This window comes from Balaenoptera borealis, assembly GCF_965194805.1.
Source record: "Balaenoptera borealis genome assembly, chromosome: 6".
Classification (NCBI taxonomy): domain Eukaryota; kingdom Metazoa; phylum Chordata; class Mammalia; order Artiodactyla; family Balaenopteridae; genus Balaenoptera; species Balaenoptera borealis.
The window spans coordinates 117477678-117498767 of record NC_138863.1 but is presented as its reverse complement, the minus strand read 5'-3'; the positions used below and the strand labels follow the sequence as shown (position 1 = coordinate 117498767).

The window sequence follows — 21090 nt, the reverse complement described above, 5'->3', positions numbered from 1 at the left end:
CCTGAAAGCCACTGGGGAGTGCAGGTCTTTTGAGCATGAGCTGCCCATTCTCCTTGCTTGGTGCCCTGCAATAAATGCAGTAATTTCCTTCACCATGACCCAGTGTCAGTAGACTGGCTTTGCTGTGTGTGGGCAAGTGGACCCAAGTTTGGTTCAGTAACACTACCCCCAATACCCTCTTTTGTCTTTCGCTGAAGATTGTATTTAAGGTGAGTGTTTCAGCCATTTTGTCGAGTTACTCAGTTCTCCTGGATCTCTCCCATGTTATTAAACTTTTGTTTGTTTTTCCTCTGTTAATGTCTCATGTCAATTTAATCCTTAGACCAGCCAGAAGAACCTACAAGGGTAGAGGAAAATATTTTCCTCCCTGACAAGTAGAACAAATATGATTAGAATATATTCTCCTTGGGTAAATGACATACATCAGTATCACTCTGTTATCAGTCTATAATCTTGATTGGATAGGTCATATGGATGGGGAATATTAATATTCTTCTGTGGTCCTTAGATGTAGTAATGGCTATTTTACTCATCTTATGTACTCTCAGTTCCCAAATATCACAGCACATACACACGTGATGCACATGCAACATTTTCCTCTCATTATATTCATTTTTATTAATATGAAAAGGGGGAAAAACTTATTTTACACCCAAAGTTTATTTGTGCATATATAGTTTTATAAATGATTGAATGAAAAATTAGTAAAATAATTCACTTAATTCCTGGAGTTATTAACTTGTTCCAAAACATACAGTACCAGATATTTTAGATACAGTACAAAATAGGATTAATAGCTAGAATAAAGAGTGATTTTTAAAAAAGTATTTCCTTAGGAACCTTTTGGTTGTAATTATTCACCCATTTATAACAATTTATCTGTCACCACAACAGTCTGAAAATAAAATGAAATTTTTCAAATATACTGTCCACATACTTGGCATCCCAAAGGCAATATATAAAAATCTAACTTAATTTTTCTGATTCCACTGAGATATTTGACTCGTAATATCATAGCATTTATGTGTGGGTATTAGCTTAGATCAGTTTAGTTGCAGAAAAACTTTATTCCCTAGACTCTAATAATTGTGATTTAAAAATACAAGACACTTTACAAGTTAAACTTTAAAATAATCTATAACATATTCAGTAAACGTTATATTTAGTTACATTATTTTTCTTCCCAATGTACACATAGTCTGATTTATTTTTAAACCAATTCTACTGAAGGAATGTGATTATTATAGCTTTTGTAATCAACATACTTTTCTTATTATCTTCCAAATGGCTGTGGTTATTGTTCTTAACCCGTTGGGAAACATGTGACTATTTTGTAGTTTTGTCCTGATACCATAAAATCAGTATAAGTGTAACTGGATGCTATACCATTTCAACAGAGTGCCTTAGATCTCTATGGCTTAAATAAGAGACAATACCTCAATCATTTATAGCTTAATATTTTAAAGTTTTAAACATGCTCAATTTTAAAACAAGCTTTTTAGAGACTTTGAGCACAAGCTCAGTGACTGTCAAGTTTTAGCTCATGATCATCAGTGCAACATTTCATTTATATATAGTAGGATGGTACCTCTCTCTATGAATCTATCCTACTGTCAGTCAAAAATCTCTTTAAAGTAGTCCTATTCTATTTCTCCTCTTCTTCCTCCTAAACCAAACACCTATATAATTGTATTTTTTGTTGAGTGCCAATGTAGTGGATCCTCTTTGCCCTATTCAACATCCTTAATTTATCCCTAAATTCTTACTCACTATAATTCCACGCTATTGTTCATGTCACTCTCTCCACGATATATTTCACCTTCCTCATCTTAAGGTGAGCATCTCTTTCAATGCTTAGTTCAACACTCATTTGCCTTAAGACTTGCAACTCTGATAGAGAGAAACTTGTAAGTCATATTACCTTAGGAAATAGAGAAAATCAATGTCCCCATTAGTTAGATATATCTATGCACACCTGCTTCCATATTTGGCTACAGTGAGGCATATAAGACTGTAGTTAATAATGGCAAGCAGCCTGCAGTGGGTGTTATTTATATGGTTGCTGGCAACTGAGATTTGTCTTTTTACTCAATTATATTGATTTCTTCTTGGATTGTCTTTTTATGTACAGCATTGTTGGGGCAGTTCAAACTGGTTTTCAAAATATTATTTTACTGGCATTTAATATAAACAATAATGTAATCAATTACCTTGCTCTCTTCCAAGAAACTGAATGCTATATAATCAAGTCTAGCTGGAACTATAAATATGGAACATGTGGGCCTAGCTTCCATATTTTTAAAGAATATTATATGCCAATTTTTTGGTACCTTCTACTTTTTAAAGCAAAGAATAAGAATATAGATTCAGCAAATATAAAAAAAGAATGATAGTCATGGATGAATGCTAAATAGTATTGTTAAATGTCACTTAAATTTTAAAATATGCAGTTAAAATTAACTAAAGAAGGTATAAAGACATTAAATATTGTAAATGTGGATATTCTCTGTAGTCACCTTTGTCAAACAATCCTTCTATTCTTTTTTTTTTTTCCTGAAAATACCAAGATAAGCCCACCACAAAGGAGCTACTCATGTGTAATTATCTTCCTTTATTTCCATTTGTTTTTACCTATTTCATCCTTAATGCCAAATGAGTTGCAGCTGTTAGAGAGGGAGAACTTTCCCCTCCACCTTTCCTGAGTCCTTGTGGCTGGACTAATAAGAAAATTGACACAAGACAGAGTAAAAGGAGAAAAAGAAACAAATTTAATTTGTGCACACAGGAATAAAACCTAAGAAGTGGCTAAAGCAGGCAGCTTTTATATTTTTTTAGGCAAACAATAAATTTGAGAGGAATTGACAGGACAATAAAATTTAGATTTGGGTGCTTGATAGTAAGGAATTTAAGCAAAGTTTGAGCTTAGGGTAGTACATTAGTAAAGAAGAAACAAGGTTTGATGATATAGGCTTCTTGGCCCTGAATTCCCTATCTCTGGTGATAAGGATGTCTTTCTATCTCTTGGTACAGTGAGGTCATCTTTCACATGAGAGATTTACTTCTTGCTTTTGGGGAGACAGAGAGAAGAGTGAAAGTGTTCTTCTTGTACTGGCTGTTTCTTAAGTAGCTTTATTTCAAAATAATCAATATCCATTGTGGCATATTTGGGGGCAGCTTACCCTGGGCCTTAACAGTTTCCTCCTCTGAAAATTCCCTGGAAGTTTCACATATTAAAAGTTAAGCTGGTAGGTTGTTCCATCTCTTTGACCCAGAGACTCTTAGTGTAGACAATAGGTCAGTTCAATTAAACTCATTTCAGGAGATGGTGATGCAGGCGGGCTCTCAAAGTCAGGCCTATGGTGCAAGCAACCAGGTATTTAATAAGAGGAATTTCTATGGAGACAAAAAGACAAACAAACAAAAACAATGGTTAATAATTGGAGCAAATTATAAACCAGGGTTTGAGTTCTGAGGGTAGCCAATTGAGAAGATTTCTAGATGTCAGTGTTGAAGCGTCTTTTGTAGTTTGAATGTCTCTGATGATATGTCCAGCAATGTTCTGGAAGATACTCTTGTTCTAGTGTTTTCCATCACTCTCAATCATAGCACCAACCAGGCATTGTACATTATCCCTGCCTATTTTTTTTTACATCTCACCAAATGTATGATCAATTTGAATAAACACTCAAAACTTATTTTATAAATACCAATTACTTAGAAATGGAGGGATGAATTTTCTTTCTAAATATGTTTGTTGCAACATGATTAAAGTAACACTTTATCCACCAAAGTTTAGGGTACATTTTACAAATTTTAGTTTAGGATTTCTAACATTTTCTGGGCTAAAAAAAGAAAAAAGGGGTCAGTTTGTACATTTAGAAATTTCCTCTGTTTGTGTGCCTTTTCTCCTCTTGAAAAATAGAAGTGCAGATTTATCTTCGAGGTTCATATGCTATACAGGTTTTGGTAAATATAATACAATGAATAATACACAGAGATAACTTTGTGTTGGCTGGCATGATCTGGTCTGTAAAATGTTTTTATTCTTATTTTAAGAAATCTTGTCTCCCTAATTAAAATAAAATAGTTAAGACAATTGGAATTAATTCCTCCAAATGTTTCTTATGGGTAAGAAATCAGTGAAGGAAAATCTCCCCTCTTCTAACATGATACTCTTTGAGGACAAGCATTAGGAAATCTCAAACTTATCACCACCTCAAATCAGTGGAGCTGAGTGGAGTGAGGTAGGGCTAGGGCTGAGACTCAGTAGGGCCTAGGCCCTCTGAATATTTACTTGTTCAAGTGATTTTGGACTTCAACTTAAACCTTATCATCTTCCCCCACAGGAATAAGTGAAGCAACCAAAAAACTGGAGCTCAACTCTCAGTCTCAGTGGAGTAAGGGGGGAGGTAGAGAAGCAAATTTTTACATTATATCTTTAAATAGCCATATCCATCATGAGTTAAGATAACCAGATTGTGAAAATACTCTCTTTTGGAACAGGGGTTGAGTAATAGGAGGATATTGACTAGTTTATTTTCTTACTAAACTTTATTTTTTTTAACTTTTATTTCTATGACCTATTTAAAGAGAGCTCTATTTTTTTTTTTTTTTTAAGTCTGGCAAGAACTGAGATATGTTCTCTGTAATTTCAGTTGGTGAGAACACAGTGATTCTGGTTTATAAGGACAGTTTCACTGAAAGGAATACAAGAATATAAACAAACAAAACCCCCGCATTTAGACATCTGCCCCACCAAAAATTAAGAAACCCGAAATATATTGCTTAACAGGCTGGTGGTGTGATAGATCACCTGGCCAACCTCTACATGTATTTATAACATGCCACTATGAAAGAAAAATAAACAGTAATGTTTATAGACTAAAATAAATTGCATATAAATGTGAGAAATAAATGTCTCAAATTATTTTAAATACTTAGATTTCATTAATATTCAATCATTCTAAATATATAAGGCTGCAATGTGACAGCTAGTGATTATCTTTTGACAGTTGATAGAATGCCTTGAAAAGGAGTACCTCTGTGCCAGATATTCATGACAAAGAGATAAGAATGAATGAGATTGGATCTTTAGGGTGTATCCAGTCAATTTGGGAAAAAAAAAAAAAACACGAAAGTAACTGTCAAATTACTAAGCAATTAGTGTTAACATAATGATTATCATGGTAGAAAATACATACACTTTTCAAAAGAGAAAAAATTTAAAAAAAAATACCAACGAGACCATAAAGGTGCACCATTTTACACCAACTAGAGTGGCAACGATTCAGAAGTTTGACCATACCAATCACCAAGGGGGATGACAGAGAAGTAAGGAGTAGGAATACAGAGAAGAATCTCCAAAGCAGGAAACCTAATAAAAGCTATAGAAGTGGGGATTTTTAGGACCCCCTGACGAGATGAGGTAAGGCTTTTAGCTGAATTATGCTTGATACACAGGTGCTATTGACATGAGTAATAAGGGCATTCCAGGGGGGAAGAAAGATTCTTAGCTAAGTCATAAGTGCAAAAGAGGAATAGATATGAAAGGAGTATTCAGGAGGACTGAAAGTGGAAGAGGCTGAAGAAAGAAAAGCATAAAGAGGAACAGAGATGATTTCATGTCAATCTTGCCCAAGAAGTCAGAGAGGAAGTATGTAATATGACTTTCCCATTACAATATGTATACACTGAGTTGGAAAAATAACATGAATGTATGCAATTTGACCTCACAACACTTCAAACTCAGTTTATGCTTTTTGTTTTCTTCTTTTTGTTAGATATGCAATGAATCTAGATTTCCAAGCTGTTTAGTTTAATTAATAATGGATTCTCTTTACTGATTCAGATATGGAAACCATCAATAAAATTGGCCAAATTGGTCTGAAAAGAGTAAAACCTTAAAGAAACTCACACAGTGAGCCTTTACTTTCTATTTAATTCGTATATTAGGATTTTCTCACTACTTGCTAATTCATATAAACTCTAACTTTTTTTTTTCTCATCTCATCCTTAAATAAGATAATGAGAAAAGAGTAAGAGTAAGAACTAATAAGTTCAAGGAATTGAGTCTTTTATTACAATTCAGCTCCATTACTATTTTGGCAACTGAAAGGTACAAAATTTAAGATTAATTTCCTCAGGGAAACATGACAAACATTTTCTTTGATTCAAGCAAAAAGGGAACAACTTATTCACTCAGTACATCATAATTTCTTATTCCCAAAATACTCTCTACTTCTTTTATTTATTTTCTTGGAAAAAACCTACCCTGCACTACAATGAGTTTTGGGCTATAGGTAAAGTTTAGGAGCTATTGCCATGTTGTGTGAAGATTTGTGCTTGAAAGTACAGAGCATGCTGAAGTCAGTAGTATTTTCAGATGATGATCCAATATGCAAGGAATCATCGTTTGGACATCTTAACTCACTAATACCACTAAAGTGTAATTCCAAGGAAAATAAATGAATGTGCCTTCACAAGTAAGAAAAAAAAAAAAACACATGGCAATGCTTGGTCAGTGAAAAGAATACGGGTATAACCACCTGACCACTGTAATTCCTGAACAGCAGGGATTACTGATGTTTTCACAAAGAGACTAAAATTAAGTTATCAGAAGAGGAATATATGCACATTTTTATGAGACATAAATTTCTTAATGTTGTTGTGCCTTGATTTCCTTCTCTACAATTTGGGGGATATTTGTGAGGATTAAATGAGTTGATGGCTAAATCTCAACAATGATGATAATTATGGTAATATTTTGTCATCATAGTTTGCCTATGTATAGCATTTTGAAGTATTGGAAAATACACAGCCATTTTTTTTTTCCATTTTAGATTTGCAATAAATTGGAATGGTAAGAAATCCATAGAATTAAGGGACATGGAGAAGAAGAGATAGAAAAGTTTTGTTTTAATTTCTCCCCTCTCGGTTTCATTCTGTCCCTTTATCCCTTCATGTATCCATCCATCCATCCATCCATTCATTCCTCCATTACCACTATTTAGGGATCAAATCAAATGACATATTTATGAGGAAAAGAATACTAAGAACCTTGTGTATTTCATAGATGGTTTTTAATGATAAATAAAAGGAAGCATAGTAGAGTAGTTAAAAACTCGGGCTTGATTGATGGATAGAGACATGAATAGATGTATATATATAATATATGATAAATGAATACATTATATGTGATAAAGCAATATAGTAAAAAGTTAATTGTAAAATTACTTGGTGATTATAGACTGTACACTACACCATTTTTCAACTTTTCTTTAGGTTATATAGTTTTATCAAAAAATGTTAAAAATATTTAAAATATTAAAGTGTGTTAAAAAGCCAAAATGTTTAATTTTATTAATTCATGTGGAAGCAAAAATAATAAAACTAATTGGTCTGCTTTGGACCAATTGGAAGAGACTTGGGAAGCAGCTCTTTATTTGAAAACTAGTAAATAAAGGGAAAAGCATACATTTATCCTATGTTTTCTATGCAAACTGAACCCCTGGAGAGCCAAATAGTAGATGAATGGAAGTTTATCATTAAAGAAGTAGTTCAATAAAAATGAAGACATAGTGTAATTAATACATGAACATTTTGCAACTCTTTTTGAATTGATCTAAACAATGTCATTAATAACTGCTAATCAAAAAAAGATTCAACTGAACATTATTGCTTCTTGATGGAATAAAAAGGTTTTTTAAATCAACTATCTATAAAGAAGTTCTGGGAAAAAAAACACTATATGTGGACCTGATTATCAATTTTTAGGAAATCAGAGGAGAGAGTAACATGTCAAACTACACTGTAGTGTGCTGTGAGGCAACTACCAAAATCCAAACTACAGGAAACTCTACAGGACAGGGAAAAAAGGGTTGTAGGAACCACTAAATTAAAGATTTTAAATGTCATATCAGTAATTTCAAGTAGAGAAAATTAAAATTTTTATTATGACATTTATAAGAAACTTAGAAATTTGAACACAGACTGGATAATTGATTTTATTAATACATTATTGTCAATTATTTAGTGTGTTACTTTAATTGTGATTTTTTAAAAGAGTTCTCATACTCATGAATAAGATAAAATGTAGGAATTTGCTTCAAAATAATATAGGACAAGGGGAAATAATGAGAATGAAAATGAAAAAAAAAGTTGGCCTTTAACTGATAACTGTTGAAGTGGATGATGGGTTTATGGGGGTTCATTACACTGTAATTTTTTTTTATTGTATATGTTTGAAGTTCATAATCCGTAATAAAATGTTAAAAAGACTAGACTGACATAACGCAGGCTATGGAGTCAGAGAACAATTGTTGAATCTCAGCTTTTTCATCCCAGCTCTTTCAAAGTGTGATCTTTAATTTGTATTTTCCAAGTCTCTAAAGCATTCCTAACATTGAAGTTTCATTTCCAGAAGGTAAGTCAGGTATCACCATAACTGCTTAATTAGCTCTATACCAAGTACCTTCCTGTGTCGGCATCAATTACTTTGGGGAATATATCACAGTCCTGAGTCTAGTCCTCGGACTTGAAGATTCTGGAATCTAGCATTTTTTTCCCTAAAGAAGTGATCTCTCTCTCAGGAAAAAGTTATAAATTGGAACTTCTAAATTGGAAGCCCAATCATTATTATTTCTTTCAAACATTTATAGCATGCTCACTATGTGTCAGAGACTGTTGAAGCACTTTGCAAATAATAGCCACTTTTGTCTTTATAACAATTCATTTACAGATGAGAAATAGCAGGCACAGAGATGCTATATTACTTTCCCATAGTCATATAGCTCATAAGTAGCATAGTTTAGATTTGAATCCAGCCAATCTGGTTTTAAATCTGTGCTCGTAACCATGCTACATTTGATAATTATCAAGAAAGAACTAAAGAAGTCAACTTGATTATAAAAGAGTTCTTGAGCTCTTGTTGAAGATGTGTAGAACCATAATACTCAAAACCAAATGGCTACAGATTCTATAACTCCTGCAAAAACAGGATGGATGCTGATAAAATAAGCCTCACTGACTTGTATTTTTCCATTTCCACAAATCTGTCCAATTCTTATTGTGTGATATGTGTATTATTGTAAAATAGTTCATTACCTTCATTCCAAACTTTCCTGATAGAAGAGATGTTTTACTTTTTTTGGTAAGTTTGCATATCTATGAATTTGTCTCAGTCTTCATTTTACAGGATATTTTAAGTTATTTATAATTCTAACTTTCAAGTAAAAAATACTGGGGCTCAAAGAAGTTAAATAATTCACTTTTATGGCAAGGCTGGGAGATTCCGTGATTCCCAACAGAGAGCTCTATACATTTTATTACAGCATTCCCAAATTAAACAGCGTGTGAATGTTGAATAGGGGGTAGAAGAGAAGTTTTTAAAGACACTTCACTTCACTAACTTCTAAACTGTGATTGCCAAATATATTGTTCTTTCTTGTCACCAGTATTGAACAAAGGATCATTTCTGATTCTGTTTTGTTTATATGTCAATGGCTCTGATTGAATTTCATTTAAAAAAATGGAATTTTTTCAAACTTCCAAGGTTGTCTATTTTTTTTTTTTCCTGATGATAAAGGCCTTATCTTTGAAATTTTCAACACACAACCAGGTATTATATTTCTACCCAGGTAGGGTGTCTTTTCTTCTATTTCAATTTCCCTCAAGTCTATATATTTATTCAAAAGTCAGGAGACTTTGAACCCATTATGAATTATGTACGGGGATACGATAAAAGAATTATTCTGAAGGGCACAAATCTAGCTTCTCTATATTATATAGAAATATTTTGCAACCAAATTTCACTGGAGGTTTTTTTGGCCAGTATTTTATTTTGTATTTATAAGAGTTTTGTTTTTGATAAAATTTATAGTGAGGTAAAATGTTAAAAAGAAAATTATTGATTACATAATTCCCCACTAACATCAATATAATCAAATATAAGTTGTTTGGGTGCTCAATATTTTCTTATATGAAAATGTTAACTTCAGTAAGAGAATCCTTTGTTATCCGTGAAATTACAGTCACTTCAGGAGTCATACTTGTTATTGCAGGTTCTAAGGAGCAATACAAAACTACAAAAATGAAAAAAGAAAGAAAAAAGAAAAGGAAAGAGAGAGAGAACTCACTACCCCTCTATCATAAAGACTTCTGTTATCATAGGAAAAAGATTTAACTTTTCTGGTAATTAAATTGTGAGGAAAGACATTTTCTTTTTTGATTCTAAACTGAGATTCTTTTTTTTTTTTTTTTTTTGCTCTAAATAATTATCCATTGCAGTAGATATAAATATACTAAAACCTGAGAGATAGGAAAAGATATCCCATATTTTAAAAGTATTTTGAAGTCAAGCTATTGTTATAATCAGAAAACATATTTAAATTTCATTTCTCTTGGTAAAATCAATGTAAAAACTGTTTTCTGAACCACTTTCAGAGACGCATGCAAAAAAATTCTTCTCTTTTTTTTTATATGATGAAGCTTTTTTTGTTGATATTCATAATGTGATTTAGTTTATCGTATTAGTATTAATAGTTTTCTAAGTATAAATAATATATGGGTAGAAACTACTTAGATAAATACAAAGTATATAATACATAATAACAGTAAAAAATTTAATTATTTTACTATTAATTACTAATAAAATCAGCATCCTAAATAACATTCTTACAAAACTAGCAATGAATGATAGAAAGCAGAGATAATTCAGATTGATACAAATGGCGTAAAATATTTTTGAATCAATAGGAAAGTGTTTGCTTTATGTATTTTATTCTGAGGTGTATCTTGTAAAATAATGCAGGAATGCATCTTTTTACTGGAATTTTGAGAGGGTACTCGGTCACTTGAATAACCTATTCCTTTTACCTTTCCCTTCACCATTTGTTGTTTTTAGTTATAAACTTTAAGGTGAGCATATTTCACAGTAATAAGAGAGAACGGAGAGATGCAAATTTTTATTATGCAAAAAATATTCTTACACACCTGCATTCGTGGTGTTTCATCCATAAATATCTTTCTCACTCTCAACATTGTTTGTATTCACCACACTTTCTGACTAGATTTACTGCATTCCTACCCTTACAAGTGTCCACACTAAAATATGGTCCCATAGTGCATACCAATAAAAATAGATTATTTAAAATATCTTAGTCATGTTCTTTGTCAGAAACCTAGAAGAGCAAAAAATCTTTCATTTCAAATCTCAAAGGTAAATGTTATTATATTTCTAAGTGTATGTGTGTGTGTGAAAAGAAAATGAATTCTCCCTGAGAACAGTTCCTGCTTGCACTTGCCTCTGATTTGTATTGGTGGACATGGATTCACAGATCTTCAGACACTTATTGAAGAATATAAAGGTAGGCTTTTTAAAAAATGTATTTTATTGAGGTATAGCTGATTTACAATGTTGTGTTAATTTCTGCTGTACAGCAATGTGATTCACTTATGCATATATTTACGTTCATTTTCATATTCTTTTCCTTTATGGTTTATCATGGGATATTGAATATGGTTCTCTGTGCTATACTGTAGGACCTTGTTGTTTATCCATCCAATATATAATAAAAGTAGGTTTCTGTAGTGAGGTTGATTCACTTGAGCAGGGCAAAAGTCAGTCATCCAATGGATGAAGGAAAATAATGTTAACTGTAGTAAAGAATTCAGATAAAAATAGATGACAGTAAGAATCTGAATGAATGGGAGGAAGGAAGGTGAAAGAATGAAAAGAAATAAACAATTGGAAAAGGCATACATTTTCTAAACTAAAAAATAGAAACACAAACATTTTGTATTTCATCTATACTTTCCTGTCAGACCATCAGGATTTATTTCCCTACACCATTTCACAATTTTTGTGCGATACATGCTTTTCAGGTACTATTGTCCATCTGATAAAACATCTCTGATATTAATGCCTAAATGCCTCTTGACACAATAGTTCTTCAAGGTAAATCTGTCATTTCATAGTGACATTACTAAGGAAATCTAGCACTGTTCTTATATGTGTGTGTGTGTGTGTCTGCGTGTCTGTGTGTCTGTGTGTCTGTGTGTCTATGTGTATGTACAAATTAGCTATATAAATATATAAAATGCTATCAACTATACTTCAATTAAAAGTTAAAAACATATATATATATATATATATATATATATATATATATATCACATAAAGTTTTGGTAAACTTGTGTCTTATCCTTTAATTTACAACCCATCTCCTGAGACACAGTCCTCCCAAGCCTCTTTATGCCAAGCATTTTCTCTGCTGCACCTTATCTTCTCCCAACCACGGTCCTGTCAGGTACATGTTGTTATTCTCATTTTGTAGATCAGAGAGGTTGCATAATTGTCTGAAAGCACACAGTGAATAAGTAGCAGAAACAGCATGCAAAACTGTGTCTGTCTGCTCTTAAAATGTTGAGCTTAACACACAGAAGTGTATCTAATGAGGATTTCAGACTCCAGAGCATTCATTAGTGTTTATAGTTTGAAGCCCACAAGGTCCTAAACTTGTCTGTGTCATCTCATTGGGCACTGTCAAGTGATCTCCCTCTGCACTGGGTTGGAGACAAATAAAATTCACTGCCAAAATGTGCTTGAGACAAGGATAAAGAAATATATATATATTCTTTTACATTTATAGATATATTTTATATCTCACAAAAGCACTCCCTGTTCTCATGAATCACTCTCTTTTCTTTGTTTCCATACCGAAATAGAACACTATAATATATTGCTACACCAATGGAATGTAGGATAGAGATTGCAGAGATTTTTATAGTTTTTGTTCCCTCCTAGTTATTCCATCAAGAATCAGAGAAGGCTAAGCTGTATTTCAAACCTGCTAGATCCAAGGTAAAAAGTGTATGTTTTTCCAGAAATTGTATTTCTGAAAAATAAATTGAATGTAAATACAAATCTATAAACCTCATATGACATGCATGACACAAAATTTCCATATAAAGAAAGTCTATGGTAAGTTCTTCCATAAACAGATTTACCAATTATTTTTATGATTGGATTTATGTTTGAAGAGACTTTTGTAAAAATAGCGCACGCTTATGTTTGGGTGGCTGTAAATTAAACATTCTTTGGAAGGAGTGACAATTATTTGGGGGGCTATAGAACTAAATGAGAACAGGAGCCTTCCCCCCACTCCCCAATATTATACTTTTGGCCTCTGAGGCATTGTCTTTTTTTGTCCCTATTCATAAAACTGAAGTGTAAGTTGCTTTGTAAATAAGGTTTTGTGGCTAATTTTTTAACAAAAACCAAACATCATAGACCATACCTGATGAATTCCTCTACGTGAAAACCCTTCCAATGGTTTCCCATTTCCATTGTGATAAACTCGTTATTTATTGAGGGATTTTATTTATCCAGGGAAAGTGATATGATCAGATATTTATTTTACTTGACATTGCATTTTCAGCATTTCTACATATTATGAAAATCATCAGATTTCAGCACTCAAATCTCAAGTTATGTGTTGTTGCCTCAGTAAAAATATTCCTTAACCCCATTCTGGGTCATGAAACCATGGCATGTGCTGTCATGATGCTATATATCTTTCTTTTATAGCACACTATGTTATTTTTAATTATACATTTTTTAAATTATTTGATTAATATCTTGATTAATTTACTTTAACAAAGACAAAGATTCTAATGTTGTTCACCACTGAATCTCTCAAGGCCTAGCGTGGGCTATATTAAGCTGTAATAAATGCTTAAATAATGTATTTTTTTTAATGACATCCTAAAATGTCTGTGAATGTTGAACGAAATTCACAGCAAAATTAGACATTCAATGCAGTGTGATTATAAAAATTGTGCTACACTCTTAATAATTGTCTGTATTTTGCATGCTTTCTAAATGTACAGTATGTCATTTTATAACAACATTTTTAAAACCAAATGCATCAAATATAAACATCCATATCAATTATTTAGCACCACACACAAAATTCACATTAAAACTCCTTGCCTTGCATATCAGCTTCTGCTTTCATTATTTTTAAGATACAATTCCATTCCTTTGGCAAGTGCCCCAACTATGAATTGCTATTTTAAAATCAAACTTTGTTTCTTCTCTTGAAAACAAGGAAGTTGTAATTTGTCTCCTGTATTGATGACTTGATTATAGTTATTTCACATAAACCACATCAATCCATTCTTACTGACTTATTTATGACCTATAATGTAATGATCCAGCTGGGTGCTAGAGACATAAAGGTAAGAAAGACATGCTTTTTTTTTTTTTTTTTGCCATAGATAAGTGCTTAGAATAGAAGTCATGATTTTAAAAGGTACGTGGGAGTAACTGCTCATAGAACATAACATCTGATGTGATATGAAGACTCAGGCAAAGTTGTAAGCTAGTCTAGTGAGTACACAAGGCATGGGATGAGTCTAATCACCTTTCAGAAGAGTTTAAAATTGAGCAGAGACTTGGAGGAAGAGGAAGGATTCATCAAGAATAAAGTGGGAACAGACTAGGTTCCGGGCAAAGGGAACAGCACATGCAGGGAAGTGGGAACATAAAAGTGCCTGCTGTCTTCAGGAAATAATAATGAGAAGGGCGTGGCCAGTCCATATGGCACCCTGGGGAAGTGTTAGGAGACAGCCCTTGGGAAGGGAGTTGGGAGCCAGATAATGAAGCAAATCTTATGCCATGCTAAGAAACTGGCTAGCTTGGTACATAGGAAATTTTACTACAGGAGAAAGCAGAATGCATTCTGAATATTGAAATTGTTCATTTCTCTAGATTGTTGCCTCAAGAACGTAATGGAATCATAAAGCTGTAAGACGTATGATCATGCATTCTAGTCCCTTATTCTCTTTGAAAGAGTCAATGATTTCAATGTACAAGTAAAAATTCACTAGTAAAAATGCTTTGGTAGCATTGAGAGTACGAACTGACATTTTCCACATCATTCCTTGCAGAATTTTAAATGCCTCTTTTGATAATAATGTTGTATCTTCATGTTAATGCACATTAAACTATTTTGCACCTCAAAAAGCAAATTCTTGTGTTTAACAAATAAAAATCTCTAACAAGAAACTTCAGTTATGATGGGATAATATTTTACTATTTATTTTCAGTTTTGAGTATGTATTATTAGAGATACTTTACAATCAGACAAACAATGGTTTAAATTCTCAATGGTTTAAATTACCCACCTGCTTATTGTCTGTGAAAAGCCCCTTATAATGAATCTCCCTCAGCTTTTATTATGGTGAATAAAGTGATAATAATATCTGCCTTCCAATAAGTCATCAACCTCACCCTCTCAATCAGCCCTTACTCATGTCCTACCGAGAAAGAGCTGAAGTATAGTCTGTGTCTTTGGAAGTAAGAAGCTTATGGGTTCATCAGAAATGGACCATGCTCTTGGTAGCACTGTGCACTCCATCAGTGTTTGTCAGACTGTGGATGCTTGGAGCATTTTTAAGGGAGAAAAAAAAAATTATTGCCTTAAATCTTTTTTGTCTTCATATTACTGACTATATAAATGTAAACTCCACGTTACCATCTTTATAACTATTATACAACTAGAGAAACCTACAAATGTAACTATAAACTCTTAAATTTAAATTGCAAAAAATAATTCAATATAACACATGCTATTATTTTGCTGAAATCAAACTGCTGCCATTAGGGGCTCAATAATATTTTATGAACATATGCGTGGACACAAACAGAGTTCTGACTGATGATATTCAGGTTCTACTCTGACATTTTAGTACAAGTGTTAGGCACCAGATTATAATCCCACCATTTTCTTCTGTTTGATCTACAGTTTCTTCATTTATAGTGTTCCCAGATTATTTGTCCTTCAGCTAGTTTAAGTGGATTGTTTTACAGTAAGTCTGCCTCCGTGTGTTTTCTTTTTTTTTTTGGCCACACCACAGAGCATGGGGAATCTTAGTTGCCTGACCAGGGATCGAACCCGTACCCCCTGTAGAAGAAGTGCAGTCTTAACCGCTGGACTGCCAGGGAAGTCCCTCTGTGTGTTTTCGTTAGTCTGTAATGAAGTAACACCTTTATGCATCAACAAACTCTGAAATATAAGTATACATATTGATACTAAAATTTCCTGACAGTAATTATAAATATAGTTGATAATTGTATAGTTGATAGCCTAATAATTACACTGTGCTTTCATTAATATTCTATTTTAGTATAACATAACATACATACAATTAAAAATACGGAAGTTTTATGGATACTAGAAAACACTTCTGCTAGTCATAAAGATTCTGACAAAATCTAATATAAAAATAGAATTCTTTAAATAACTAAAGTAATATGATGATTTGTAATAAGAGTTCTTTTAATACTTGATCATTTCAAATAGTATTATGCTCTTAATAGCATCTTCATAAATTTTAAAAAATATGAGAAAACTCTGAGATTCCTTTTAAACAACATTCACAAAACGTTTGGATTTATTTTTCTAAGACTCAGTTTCATTTAATGTATTATATTGAATGCTTATCATTATTTTGTGCCACATCCCATAGCCTCCGAAAAACAGTTCATGAAAAGAATTAGGTTTGAACCATGAGTTCAAGGAAATAATTTTTGTCATGATAATGCTTAAGATTTATTGAATGTAGAGTAAAGGCATTTTATCTGATTTCAATTCTCATAACAATACGAGGTAAAGATATCTGATTTTAATTCTCATAATAATATGAGGTAAACAACATTATTCATGTTTTGCACATGTAAAATCTGAGGTTAAAAGAGTTGAAGTAACTCAATAAAGTTCCACAGTGAAGGAAAAACATATAAAGAATCTAAAACCAGGCCAATGTGACTTGCAAATCCCTGTTCCTTCCGTTGTAGCAATGGGTGTCTAATTTTTCATGACTGTTTTAGCATATATTTTCATTAAAATTATAAAAAATATGAAACTAAAATTTCAGCTGAATAGCCATGCTCACAAACGTAAAAAGGCAATTTTAGCGCTTAACATGGATTCCCAGATCTCTTGGTATTATAAACCAAGGAATCTCACAAAACTTTATCATCATTTCTTATGGGCAAAAACAAAATTTGTATCTTTTGGTTATTTTTACATTGATATTTCTGAACATAGAAATAGATGTGCAGGAACCCTTAGGAAGAATAAACTCCACTGATAATGACCTTTGCTTTGCTAAGCTAAAATATACCTTTGACATCTTGGCAGAATCAAGTTTACAGACTGGCAATGTTCAAATTTAGGATTAACTATCTTCATATATATAAATACTTATTTTTCCTAAATTAAACACAAAAACATTAAATCATTTATTTGTCAGTATAAATATTGCTAAAGAAGTATATACTAGTCAGAAATATGATGGAATAGGAAGTCTCAGGTACCATTTCCTCACAGAGACAACCTACAATAATATAGGGACCAAAATGTCTTTATGAGAATTGCAGAAATCATGTAAGAAGTTACAGTACTCCGTGTGTGTGCAAAGCCAAGAATGTCAGAGAAGCCATTTCACTTTACCCTCAATCACTCCAGCCACAAGCTGACACAGCTCAAGGCCATTGGGAGAGAAGACTGCTCCTAGCCTCTCCCTTGGGAGAGCAAGAGAAGGGTGGAAACGTGGGCAATCCTCCAGCTTTTTGAAGATCTATCTGAGGGACTGATTTTTGTCTGCCTGACTCGGAGCACTGATGAAACCAGCATAGTTTGGATGCCTGGGGGGTCACTGAAAGCAAGGGAGAGTCGGGGCAGCTTGCTGTGATACCAGAGGGCCTGCAGTGCCACAGATAGAGGATGGGTGTGGTTCAGTATGATTGGGAGAAGGATCCCAACTCATGACTTCTCCTTGGGGAAGAAAGGAAAAGAGTAGAGTATGCATCTGGGATTCTGGTTTTTCAGAGGGCTGCCCAAGGGACTTACTTTTGTCTCAACTGACTCAGGGTGCTAATAGGGAGCTGGCATACTTTGGATGCCTGGGCCACTGAGAAAAAGAGAGAGCAGAGAGGCTTGCTGCCATAGCACAACAGAACCTGCTGTATCACAGACAGACAGCAGAGGGAGCAAGAGATTATGAACTCCTGAAAAAGAAACCAGGAAACCTCTCCAATTGGGAAATTACACTTACAAACTCAGAGGATTGTCAGTCTGCCAAAGATGTTTCAGATGCTCCCTGAATCTCTAGCTAGGCTGAGAGGAGCATTGCCCTACACAAAGGCAGCTTACAAAGACTGAGAATGGTGGCTATTTTTTCAAATTCATACAACTGAGAAAAAATCAAAAGACATATAAAGAAACAGGGACACATGGCCAAATCAAAGGAATAAAATAAATCTTTTGAAATCAACTGCCCAAAACAGAGACCTATGAATTACCTAAAAAATTATATGTATATATAATTCAAAACAATTGTCTTAAAGAAGATCAGTGATCTACCAAAAAAACAAGAAAAGAAAAGAAAAAATGCAGATAGACAACTAAACAAAATCAAGAAAAGGATGCACAAACAAAATGAGAATGTCAACAGATAGAAACCATAAAAAAGAGACAAACCAAAATTCTGGATCTGAAGAATACAATAACTATATTGAAAACTTCACTAGAGGGGTTCAACAGAATACATAATCAAACAGAAGAAAAACAATCAGAACTCAGAGACGGGTCATTTGACTTTGTTGAGTCAGAGGAATAAAAAGAAAAAAGAATGAAGAAAAGTGAGGGGTTCAACAGAATACATAATCAAACAGAAGAAAAACAATCAGAACTCAGAGACGGATCATTTGACTTTGTTGAGTCAGAGGAATAAAAAGAAAAAAGAATGAAGAAAAGTGAAAAAACCTTAGGGACTTATGCAGTACCATAAAGTGGACCAATATATGCATTATGGGAGTCCCAGAAAGAGAAGATAGAAGAAAAGGAATAGAGAGCTTATGTGAAGAAATAATGGCCCAAAACATTTAAATCTGAGGAAGAAAATGGACATCTAAATTCAAGAAGATCTAAGGACTCCAACTAGGGTGAACCTAAAGAGGACCTGGAATAGCCAAAACAATCTTATGAAAGAAGAACAAGGCTAGAGGCCTCATATGTTCAGATTTCAAAACATATTACAAAACTACAGTAAGCAAAACAGTATAGTAGTGGCATAAAAACAGATATGGAGACCAATGGAACACAATAAGAATCGAATAAACATTCATGTATATGGTTAAATTCTTAATCTTAATAAGAAAAACAAGTCAGATACCAAAATATTCTTGTGAACTGGGCCTTTTGACTATTATGAAGTTTTCCTAGCCTGTGAAACATATTGAATACTTAAAATTTCAATCTTGGACTTTGGTTACAATTCTTACAGGCGGAAAACCATCTGCTCTGAACATTTTCTTTACACGTGAGCTCAAACCAGCTTTGCCTTTTTATCACAACTGTAAGTTCAGAAAAATCACAAAGAGAAGTTTTGCAAATAGCCTTCTTAGAAACCATCTGGGCCCGTGGCTGTTTCTGGATATAGTTTTTTGAAAAATTTAGAAGTTTATTTCATGGGTATTGGTTTATTTAAATGTATACTGCTTCTTCATTGGGTTTGGTAATATATATCATCCCAGAAGCATACAAGGGAATTTTATTTCATATATATTAACAAAGATTTGCCCCTAACATTGTCTTCTATATTACATTTTTTTTAATATTTTGACTTTGTGCCCTTTCAAATTCCAAATAACATTTTATTAATGTATTTGGTTTTTTGTCTGTTTATTCATATCACACACATACATATACTCTCCCATTTATTTTGATTAGATGTTTCTGATGAGGTTTAGAACATGCTACCCCAAACTATGGCACCTTGGTATACTGACTCTCTTAAGATGGAGGACTTTGAGAAAAGGCCAGAAACAAGGAGGTAACTCTCGCCTCACCCCCTTCACCCTTCTTCCCTGTAACAGGTTGTAAAACTCCCATGTGAAAGGCATCCTCCTTATCACCAGAGATGGGAAATTTGGGGATGATAAATCTGTACAAACTTTGTTAAACTAACCATCATCTTCCTAGTTACCACTGCACCACTTATTACTCCTATCCCCAACCACTTCGTCAATTTTTCACAAATCTGTTGTTTCTTTGTCTGAAAAGTATAAAAGAGTCCTGCTCTGGTCTCTTCTTTGGTCCTCATGCTCTTGTTAAATGTTCTAAGTATATGTAAAAATTTAATAAAACTTTTATGCTTTTCTCTTCTTAATCTACCTTTGTCAGTTTAATTTTCAGACCCAGCCAGGGACTCTAAGAGGACTGAGGAAAACTTTTTCTTTCCCTATATGTCCTTAATTTTTTTGCACTTTAAAGCAATTTTGTCTTTTATTTATTGTTGCTTTCTAATTCATTAGCATCCTACTTCATCTTTAGTTAACTTACCTTTCCTCTTTTCCTTAATTTTCAAACAGTGAGTTGAATACCAAATTCTTTCCTATTGAATATTTTACAGCTTTTATTTTTACTCCAAGTAAAGTTTTAGGCACCACCCTATAGCTTGCTATGTAACGCTGAAATTTTTTCATGTGTTCTAAGAAAGAGAAATCAGATTTTTCACCCATTTCAGCTAGGATAAGTTTTTGTAACTATCTTACTTTGACATTAATATTTGTTACAATTTTTATAGTTTCATTTGTATTGTATAATTTCTGTCTTTCCAAGTTTGTTAAGAATTTTTTAATCTTCATTATGCCAGCAAGGAGAGAAGGGGATCACATAAATACTTTCACTTGCACACATTTCAATGTCTATCCACATTTCTTTCCCAGACTTCTTGTCAAGAGTAATTGCTCTCTAACACTGATTTGTTTGTTAATTTATCTTAATAAGTGAATTTGATGAGCTGGAGATGATCCAGTAGATGGGAAGGGTTAGAGATATAGGAGCAAGGAATAATTCGGAGAAAAAAATCTCTGAGGAGTTAGGAAGAATGTAAGTCAGAACACAATAAGAAGACTTGGGCAGGGGCTAGGATTGTTAAAAATAAAACAGCACACGATGGCATTGGAAACAGTTATTTGTTGTTTTTTGGTGGCAGAAAACTGTTAGTGTTCCTGAATATCAG

General features: G+C 33.1%; 1 long non-coding RNA gene across 1 annotated transcript; it reads right to left on the bottom strand.

Annotated features, from left to right (window-relative positions):
• Nucleotides 1-718: 718 nt before the first annotated feature.
• On the bottom strand, nucleotides 719-18704 carry LOC309631485. Its single transcript, XR_014246303.1, has 2 exons — nucleotides 16961-18704; nucleotides 719-16295 (listed from the first exon to the last, which is right to left on the bottom strand). It is a non-coding gene; the product is annotated as an uncharacterized lncRNA (long non-coding RNA).
• Between the last annotated feature and the right edge of the window lie 2386 nt (nucleotides 18705-21090).